We start from the raw sequence: 8,544 nt of genomic DNA, 5'->3' as shown, positions 1-8,544 counted from the left end.
ATGTCACCAACCACTGCAAGGCCTGTCCCACCTGCCAGGCCAGCGGAAAAAGTGGCCGAAAAATCAAAGCACCGTTACAACCCTTTCCTGTCGTCACCACCCCGTTTGAACGAGTGGGGATAGACATTGTGGGGCCCCTCGACCCTCGAACAGCCCAAGGACACCGGTTCATCCTGGTCCTTGTAGACCACGCCACCCGCTATCCCGAGGCCATCCCTCTTCGGACCGTGACGGCCCCCGTGGTGGGCCGGGCCCTGATGGGGATCTTCTCCCGGGTGGGGTTCCCCCGGGAGGTCGTCAGTGACAGGGGCACGAACTTTATCTCCAGATATATGAAGTCCCTCTGGCAACAATGCGGGGTCACCTACAAATTCACGACCCCCTATCACCCGCAAGGAAACGGACTGGTCGAGAGATTCAACCGCACCCTCAAGGGGATGATTATGGGTCTAGAAGAACCCCTTCGACGCCAGTGGGACGTGCTACTTCCCTGCCTCCTGTTTGCCTATCGGGAGGTCCCGCAGAAGTCCCTCGGCTTCAGCCCCTTTGAACTCCTGTACGGGCACCCCGTCCGGGGCCCCCTCAGCCTAGTCAAGGAAGGTTGGGAGCAGCCTCCCCAGAAAACTCCCCCGGACATCTACAGGTATCTCCTGGCTCTCCGCAACCAGACCCGGCGGTTCAGAGACGCCGCCAAAGCCAACCTCGAGGCCAGTCAGGAGGACATGAAGAGGTGGTACGATCAGCACACGTCCTCCATTGAGTTCGAACCTGGACAACAGGTCTGGGTGATGTCCCCGGTTGAGCCCTGTGCGCTCCAAGACAGATGGTCCGGGCCCTTCAAGGTAATCGAACGCAAGGGGCCCGTCACCTATTTAATCGACATGGAGACCGCCCGGAACCCCCTACGGGTCCTCCATGCCAACAGGCTCAAACCCCATTTCGTGCGATCCGAACTCAGCCTCCTGATGGCTACCGATAATGGGACAGAAGAAGACTCTGAACCCCTTCCGGACTTACTGAGGGCCCTCGAGCAGGATGGCTCAGTGGAAGGGGTCCAGCTCTCCGAGGCCCTGTCCCCGGAGCAACACCAAGACTGCCAAACGCTCCTGAGGCAGTTCGCCTCCCTGTTCTCCCTCACCCCCGGAGTCACCCCCTGGTGCCTCCACGATGTGGACACCGGGGACAGCCCTCCTATTCGACACCGAGCGTACCGCGTACCAGACCGGGTACGAGCCTGCATCCAGACCGAGGTGTCCAAAATGCTGACCCTAGGAGTGATCGAACCCTCAGACAGTCCCTGGGCGAGCCCAGTCGTCCTAGTTCCCAAGGCAGCTGCCCCGGGCGTTGTCCCTGAGCTCCGGTTCTGCGTGGACTATCGGGGGCTGAATGCAGTTACCCGGACCGACGCTCATCCCATCCCCCGGGCAGACGAGCTAATTGACCGGATGGGGGCCGCCCGCTACCTGAGCATCTTCGACCTAACAGCGGGCTACTGGCAGATCGGCCTCACCCCTAGGGCCCAAGAATGATCCGCCTTCTCTACCCCAGACGGGCACTACCACTTTAAAGTCATGCCCTTCGGCATGAAAAACGCCCCGGCAACGTTCCAACGGCTGGTAAACCAGGTACTGGCGGGCCTGGAAGGCTTCAGCGCCGCCTACCTGGACGACATTGCCGTGTACAGCCACCAGTGGACCGACCACCTCCGCCACCTGCGGGAGGTTCTACACGCCCTCCAGCAAGCCGGGCTCACCATCAAAGCCAGCAAGTGCCAGGTGGGCCAAGGGTCCGTGACCTACCTAGGACACCAAGTGGGAAGCGGGCTGGTGGCCCCTCTCCAACTCAAGATTGCTGCCATCCAGGCCTGGCGACCCCCTACGACCCAAACGGAGGTCCGGGCCTTCCTGGGGCTCACCGGATACTACCGGCGGTTCATGAAGGACTATGGCAGCATCGTGGGGCCTCTCACGGAGCTCACCTCCAAAAAGAGCCCCAAAACCGTCAACTGGACCCCGGACTGCCAATCGGCCTTCGAAAAGCTAAAGACCGCCATGTGCACGGCCCCCGTGCTCCAGGCTCCCGACTACAGCCGAGAATTCATTGTGCAGACGGACGCCTCCGATCATGGTGTGGGGGCCGTCCTCTCCCAACTCAATGCCGAAGGGATCGACCAGCCAGTGGTCTTCATCAGCAGACGCCTATTGCCCCGAGAACAGCGCTGGAGCACCATTGAGAGGGAGGCCTTCGCCGTAGTCTGGGCACTCAAGAAGCTCCGGCCATACCTCTTCGGCACCCACTTCCGGGTGCAAACAGACCACCGACCCCTGCAATGGCTGATGCAAATGCGGGGGGAGAACCCGAAGCTGCTACGCTGGTCCATCTCCCTGCAGGGGATGGACTTCACGGTGGAACATCGTCCAGGCCAGGACCACGCCAACGCCGACGGCCTGTCACGCTTTTTCCGCCTCAGCGAGGAGAGTCCCCAGGAAGATGGCTGACTCTCCCCGCCTTCAGCTGGGGGGGACGCATGTTGGACAGGCCGCATGGTCGGGCTGCCCCCTCCCCGCAATGGGACCTGGACCCTGGCTCCCCCTGCATCCCCAGCCAGAGTCCCCGACGACCACCCGAAGTACACTGCAATTCCTCACCCACAAGACACCAGCTCCGAACCCAGCTGGCCCGGGTCACCATCCACACCACGGCCTCGGCCCAGCCGCCATCTTGGGCCACTACAGCACGAGGCCGCGTGGCCTCAACTCGACCCTCACCCTGGGCCCAGCCGGGCCCGACATCGAGGCACCAACCTCCCCCCGGGAGGCAGAGTGACCACTTGGCGAGTCAATGGGAGAAAGGAATCGTCAACGGCTCTCCTCCGCCAGGTGTCGATCACCCCCGGCCGCCTGGGCGCTGGCTCCACCCCCCTGCTGGGTGTCTGGATTCCCTCATCCCGGACCTCCCGGCCCCCCAGGCGCGAGGGTCCGGACATCAAAGGGGACCAGACCTATAACTGGGGCAGGACCAGACCAGGAAACCAGTTGTATCCTGGAGTCGAGAGACCCGAGAAGAACTCATCTGTGACTGGCCTGCTGGCGCTGCCGCGGCCCTCTGCCTCGTGAAACCATCGTCTTGGCCTGCTGGCGCTGCCGCGGCCTCTGCCTCGTGAAACCATCGTCTTGGCCTGCTGGCGCTGCCGCGGCCCTCTGCCTCGTGAAACCATCGTCTTGGCCTGCTGGCGCTGCCGCGGCCCTCTGCCTCGTGAAACCATCGTCTTGGCCTGCTGGCGCTGCCGCGGCCCTCTGCCTCGTGAAACCATCGTCTTGGCCTGCTGGCGCTGCCGCGGCCCTCTGCCTCGTGAAACCATCGTCTTGGCCTGCTGGCGCTGCCGCGGCCCTCTGCCTCGTGAAACCATCGACTTGGCCTGCTGGCGCTGCCGCGGCCCTCTGCCTCGTGAAACCATCGACTTGGCCTGCTGGCGCTGCCGCGGCCCCCTACCTAGGGAGACTATTATCTTGGCCTGCGGGCGCCGCCGCGGCCCGATCCACAGACACTCCAGCTCGAGGATTGTGAGCTCGCCTCTTACCACTACCTGTACCGATCCGGTACCAAGACTGTCCCGCTACCCCCTTTTTCCCTACAGAGACTAGAAGTGAGAGGACCCCCGGGTCCGAGATATCCTGTATCGCTGATATCCTTGCCTTAAGAACCTTATATAAAGCGTTGAACTCAACTTGGTGTGGTGCCTGTTTGTGGGGAGGGAGGTAACTTGTCTGTACGATCGCAGGAGACGGTCCCACTCGGGGATCTCTCCCTCAGCATCCGGCCGACCCTCAGGGTCCCCGTCTAACAGTTTAAAAAATATTTTTGTTCATGTTTAATGTTGAAGTACATTAAGAATGACCGCATGTCAAATAAATGTATAGACATGGAGAGTGCAAATAAATGAAGAAAACATTTATGACATTGCCAAAAAATCATTTTTACTTGTTTTATTTTGAAAGGGATTAATATACAAAAAAGACATAAAAATAGTAGCCAACCTAAATGGTTAGCACCCGCTGTGCAGGAAGGGTCAGTGATAACTCATCACCTACCCAGTATACTTGATCCCCAGGAGGTTAGCGCCCTCCTCCCAACCTAGCACGCACACTGAGAAAAGATCTAAAAATTGTTGAAAACAAGGATCAGAGTAAATAAAAGCGAGTGCGCAGTACAACCCTCAATTTTCAATTCATAACGCTAACCAGTACTGCAGCACCACCATCATGCAATTCGATTCCATATCAAATATTACGGACAATAAAGCGGAAACAAAACTTACACATCAGCTCAAGCTTCGGACATTTACGCCTTGATAACAGACATTCAAACTTTCAGTAAACAAAGCGGATCGATACCCCAACAACTACAACAGTTGGAATTTTTATCCAAAAGAGTCTTGAACCAAAAACTGCATGCCTCCACTCTCATACAGTACCATAAAGTGCAGAGGATACCCCGAGGATTACGGTTACCCATTAAACCAATGCTGTTCAAATTTCAATATAACAAACACTTCATGGAGAAATGGCACGCTATTCTCAAAGGTAAACAACTCTGTTCAGAGCGATCTGCAGACATCGCAGTATTTTATCAGGTAGACTCGTGTTTAATAGCATGTCCTGGTTTATTTCAGGACATAACGTTGTTGCAGTTTGGTTAGAATCGTCTATGATCAGCGCTCAGCACTACAGGTATTGCTGGTATTCTGTAGGCTTTTCCAAGAGTCTATAGTCTATAATTTCTAAACTTAGTACAGCAACTTGTGTTTGCATTTCCGTTTTAGGAACTTCATTGAATTTGAATGACACCAAGTCATATTTCTACCGCACAGCCTCAGGTATGTTTTATTTCCCACGCTGTTAAAACTCATGAAATTGTTGAACGTTGCCTCGAACAGCACACGTTATGTGGCTTCTCTCAAATACCAACACTGGTTATTTTCATGTTTCCTGTCTCTAGCTCTGCGTCGTACATACCTAAGGGTTTAGTATTACCCCACCTAGTGTTGAAAGCATGTCTGTCCTATTTCTGCTGGTAAGCTATTTAATTTCCAATCAATCGTGAATATTTTTTTTCTCTAATGGTCTATATTGGTATCAGCGGTATCTTTTTGAATATGGCATCGTTGCACAGACATTCTCACTCATTGTTAGCTAAGTGGACTGATTAACACCTACATGCTTGACTTAGACTAACTCAGTCAATTAAGTACTTGGTTTGAATTGTTCTTTTGTCAAAATCTTTATCGATCCTATTTATTTGTTTCATGAACTTGATACATACATTTATTTTCTCATATTTCAGTTCCCCTGAAGAAGAGATCCATTGATCTCGAAATGCATTGGGATTAACGACAGCATCAAAACAAATTTTTGTATAAAAATTGTATTTGTTTAAAAAATATTTTTGTTCATGTTTAATGTTGAAGTACATTAAGAATGACCGCATGTCAAAAAAATTTATAGACATGGAGAGTGCAAATAAATGAAGAAAACATTTATGACATTGCCAAAAAATCATTTTTACTTGTTTTATTTTGAAAGGGATTAATATACAAAAAAGACATAAAAATAGTAGCCAGAAAATGCTTTTGCCTGCCAGAGCATTTTAGCCCTCGCAGCAGCTGTGCAGCACGTCTACCCCGATGAGGATGCTGCAGTGACTCGTGCAGGGGGCGCTGTCGCCGACAGTAGCCAAGTGATTCTGCTGAAAACCAGCTATAGGCGTTTAAAATGTGCACACAATAAAGCAGGGCATTAATTTCGGATGTTCAAGGTAGTTCACAATATCTTCGTTAGTCCTCTTTCTTTTTCTATGACTAAGGAGCACGGAACAGGAAGTGAATGACAGTTCAAGGGTGACGGCCAGTGCTTGAAATGAGTTCTGTATCAACTTTAACGCTGTTCCCCACTATACTGTAACCGTTCTGGTACCTGAAAAGGTACCACTCCCCAAACGAGGTGCACATTGGTGGCACATCGGTGCATCGAATGCGGTCAGCCAGCCGGGTAACTACGAAGACTACAACTGCGGCGTACTGAAGCTCACCACATGCGTGAGTTCACTTCCGGGTTTGTCTTGAATGTGTGTGTGTATTTAGATTATTCTTCCGGGGCGTTCAAACCCCTCGGAAATCTATTTAAATAGTATGGTTGTCATTGCTAGTGAGAGGTCCGTGGATGCGTCTGCGTAGGGTGGCACAGGAGCAGGTATTGACAACTGCGGCGCAGCGGAGGAGCTGACTCAAGGGATAAGGAGCGCAGCAACAAGCAGCATGGTTCAAAAGTCTATTATTTGAAAATAATAAAGGAGACTTTGAAGTGAGTGTTATTTGCGCGGGTAGCAGTGTACTCCAAGAGAAATAAAGTGGTACAGCATTCGTTTTCACATATGTCTATTGAGCTGGTGTGCTAGCCCTCGAAATCTGGGCTTCTGTATGTTCTCCAAGGGTCATGGCTCACTGACATACAGTACCAGATCCTACTGATAGTGTTGATTCTGCGCTGCATTTTGCCTTGAAATAATTTTTGTGTACATGTATTGTAATTTCTGTTCTCTGTACAGTTTTGACTATTTGCTTCCAATTATTTCACTGGCTATGTTAAATGGGGCAGTGGCACATCTAATATTTGTTTTGGATGGGCGAATCACACATGCGCAAAGCGCTCTTTCACATACCATGTCTCAAAGCATTGTTCTTTCTTGTATTTGAGAAGTGGTCTGGCTGCTTTAAAAAGACCCGTCCCTTTTGTTGCTGGGAAAGAAATAAAGGAATTTAAGGTTTGTAGAAATATCCACTGGCTATCCGCAAAAGAAGCTTGGATGAGGCGAATTGATCAAAATGGAAAAGCGGGGGTTATGGTAGTGGGGGAACCTTCCATATCCGCACAATGAGCACCTAGTGAAGAGTTTTTTTTATTCCATTCCCTCTTCAAAGGATACGAGCCTGGGTGCTATCCAAACTGGTTATTTCAATACTGTATCCCATTCTCCACCGTAACCTGTTGAAGAAACTACAGCATTAGGAGATGGTGGTGGTGACAGTGTTTGTAAAGCAAAAAAAGTTAGACCATGTTACTCAGGAGCCATGTCTGGTGACTCGGTGGAATTCAAAAGTCATTGTTTGACATCATGGTCAAATGTTCAAATCCCTGCGGGTTCACTCGGCCATTCATCCATTCGAGGAATCCCTGTGGGTTCACTCAGCCTTTCGTCCTTTCAAGGTCAATAAAATGAGTACAATTGAGTTGTGCAACAACAAAGATCTTTTCATTCATATTTGCTTAAATTATTGCTTGCTTGTTCTGTCCTGAAACTCGAGTACATCTCGTGGTAAAATCCAAAATAGTACATGCTCGTTTAGTCATGCTTTTTATCTGTAGAGACATCCTTTTTTAATTCTAGACTGGACTGTGCCTTATGGAGCAGTGCCAGTCTGAGAACTTTATGGTTGTTGTCTTCTATCATTTTACTTATGAGAATAACAGTGATAGAGTGCTGCTTTAAAGGCACAATAGAAATGGCATCAATAGTTTATTAGAATATGCATTGTTTACATCAAAGTTAAAGTCCTTTGACGGTTCACATTTTTGGCAATGGTGGTTTGCCATAATATTATTGAAACTGATTACACTTTTTTCCATTAGAAATTATTTTGGAAAATTCTAGCATACATAAACACATGTTACTACATTGGTGTCTCCTATTCATGCAAGGTTGGTGTCTATCTTCATTTGTGCATAATTTCGTACCTTTATTCGTGCGAGTATGGTTTGGTGTATTTGTTCATGTATTATTTTTTCATCTTGTATGTGGGATTTGGTTTCTGTCTTCATTGTATAGTGCTCGTAGTCCCTCTTTTTGTATGTATTATCACTGTGTTGAGCCTTCTGCTTTATATTTTTTGTATAAACAGCTGTGGAGGGTCATCTAAGCTTTCACCCTCTTCAGGCAGAACAGTTAGCACCATTTAGTTGGGTATTCCGCAAATGTTAACCGTAATCCAGTTTGTGGCTATGCACTGTAGAAGGAATATACGGTCACCATTTATTGTAACATGGCAAGGTTTGAATACTTTTGCTGAGAGACACCCCTTGTAACATTCTTGGCAGTACTGCAATTGCATCTCTTAAGTTTCCTGTTTAGAATACTCTAGCTTGAAGCATATAACCAACTGTGCAGCGACCCATCAGGACAGTGCCATAGATGAGCATTGGCGACCTTTAGAAGAACCACTTGTAGTTTAAAAATGTAGTCTGTGTTGACTGATGCAAGCGGTTTGGAAGCTTTCAGCATGGATCACATATCCGTCTCATGGGATGTGATTTAGTGAATTTGTTAAATTTGCATCTAATCCTACAAATTCAGAGGGTGCCTGTTCCGTGACTTCTCCATCCTTCTTGTTTTCTTTTGCTCCTGCATGGTTTGTGCACCGATCTTGTAATTGTACATATTCAACCATTGTTCAACTGTACATATTCAACCATTGTTCAACTGTATTTTTTG

At 49.8% G+C, this 8,544-nt stretch overlaps 1 protein-coding gene across 2 annotated transcripts in view; it reads left to right on the top strand.

Annotated features, from left to right (window-relative positions):
- The first annotated feature begins 5,874 nt into the window (after positions 1 to 5,874).
- Positions 5,875 to 8,544, top strand: part of LOC144773447 (transmembrane protein 126A-like) — a 53,548-nt gene continuing 50,878 nt past the window's right edge. Inside the window, exon 1 of one of the 2 annotated variants that reach the window (XM_078658477.1) lies at positions 5,875 to 6,094. The gene's annotated coding sequence lies outside the window, so the exon portion shown is untranslated. Of the gene's footprint in view, positions 6,095 to 6,163; positions 6,360 to 8,544 lie in introns of those variants that run through there. The other variant, XM_078658476.1, reaches the window with a different exon arrangement.

This window comes from Lissotriton helveticus, chromosome 8 (assembly GCF_964261635.1).
Source record: "Lissotriton helveticus chromosome 8, aLisHel1.1, whole genome shotgun sequence".
Taxonomy (NCBI): Eukaryota; Metazoa; Chordata; class Amphibia; order Caudata; family Salamandridae; genus Lissotriton; species Lissotriton helveticus.
The sequence above is the reverse complement of the archived record's forward strand: the minus strand, read 5'-3'. Positions and strand labels throughout refer to the sequence as shown.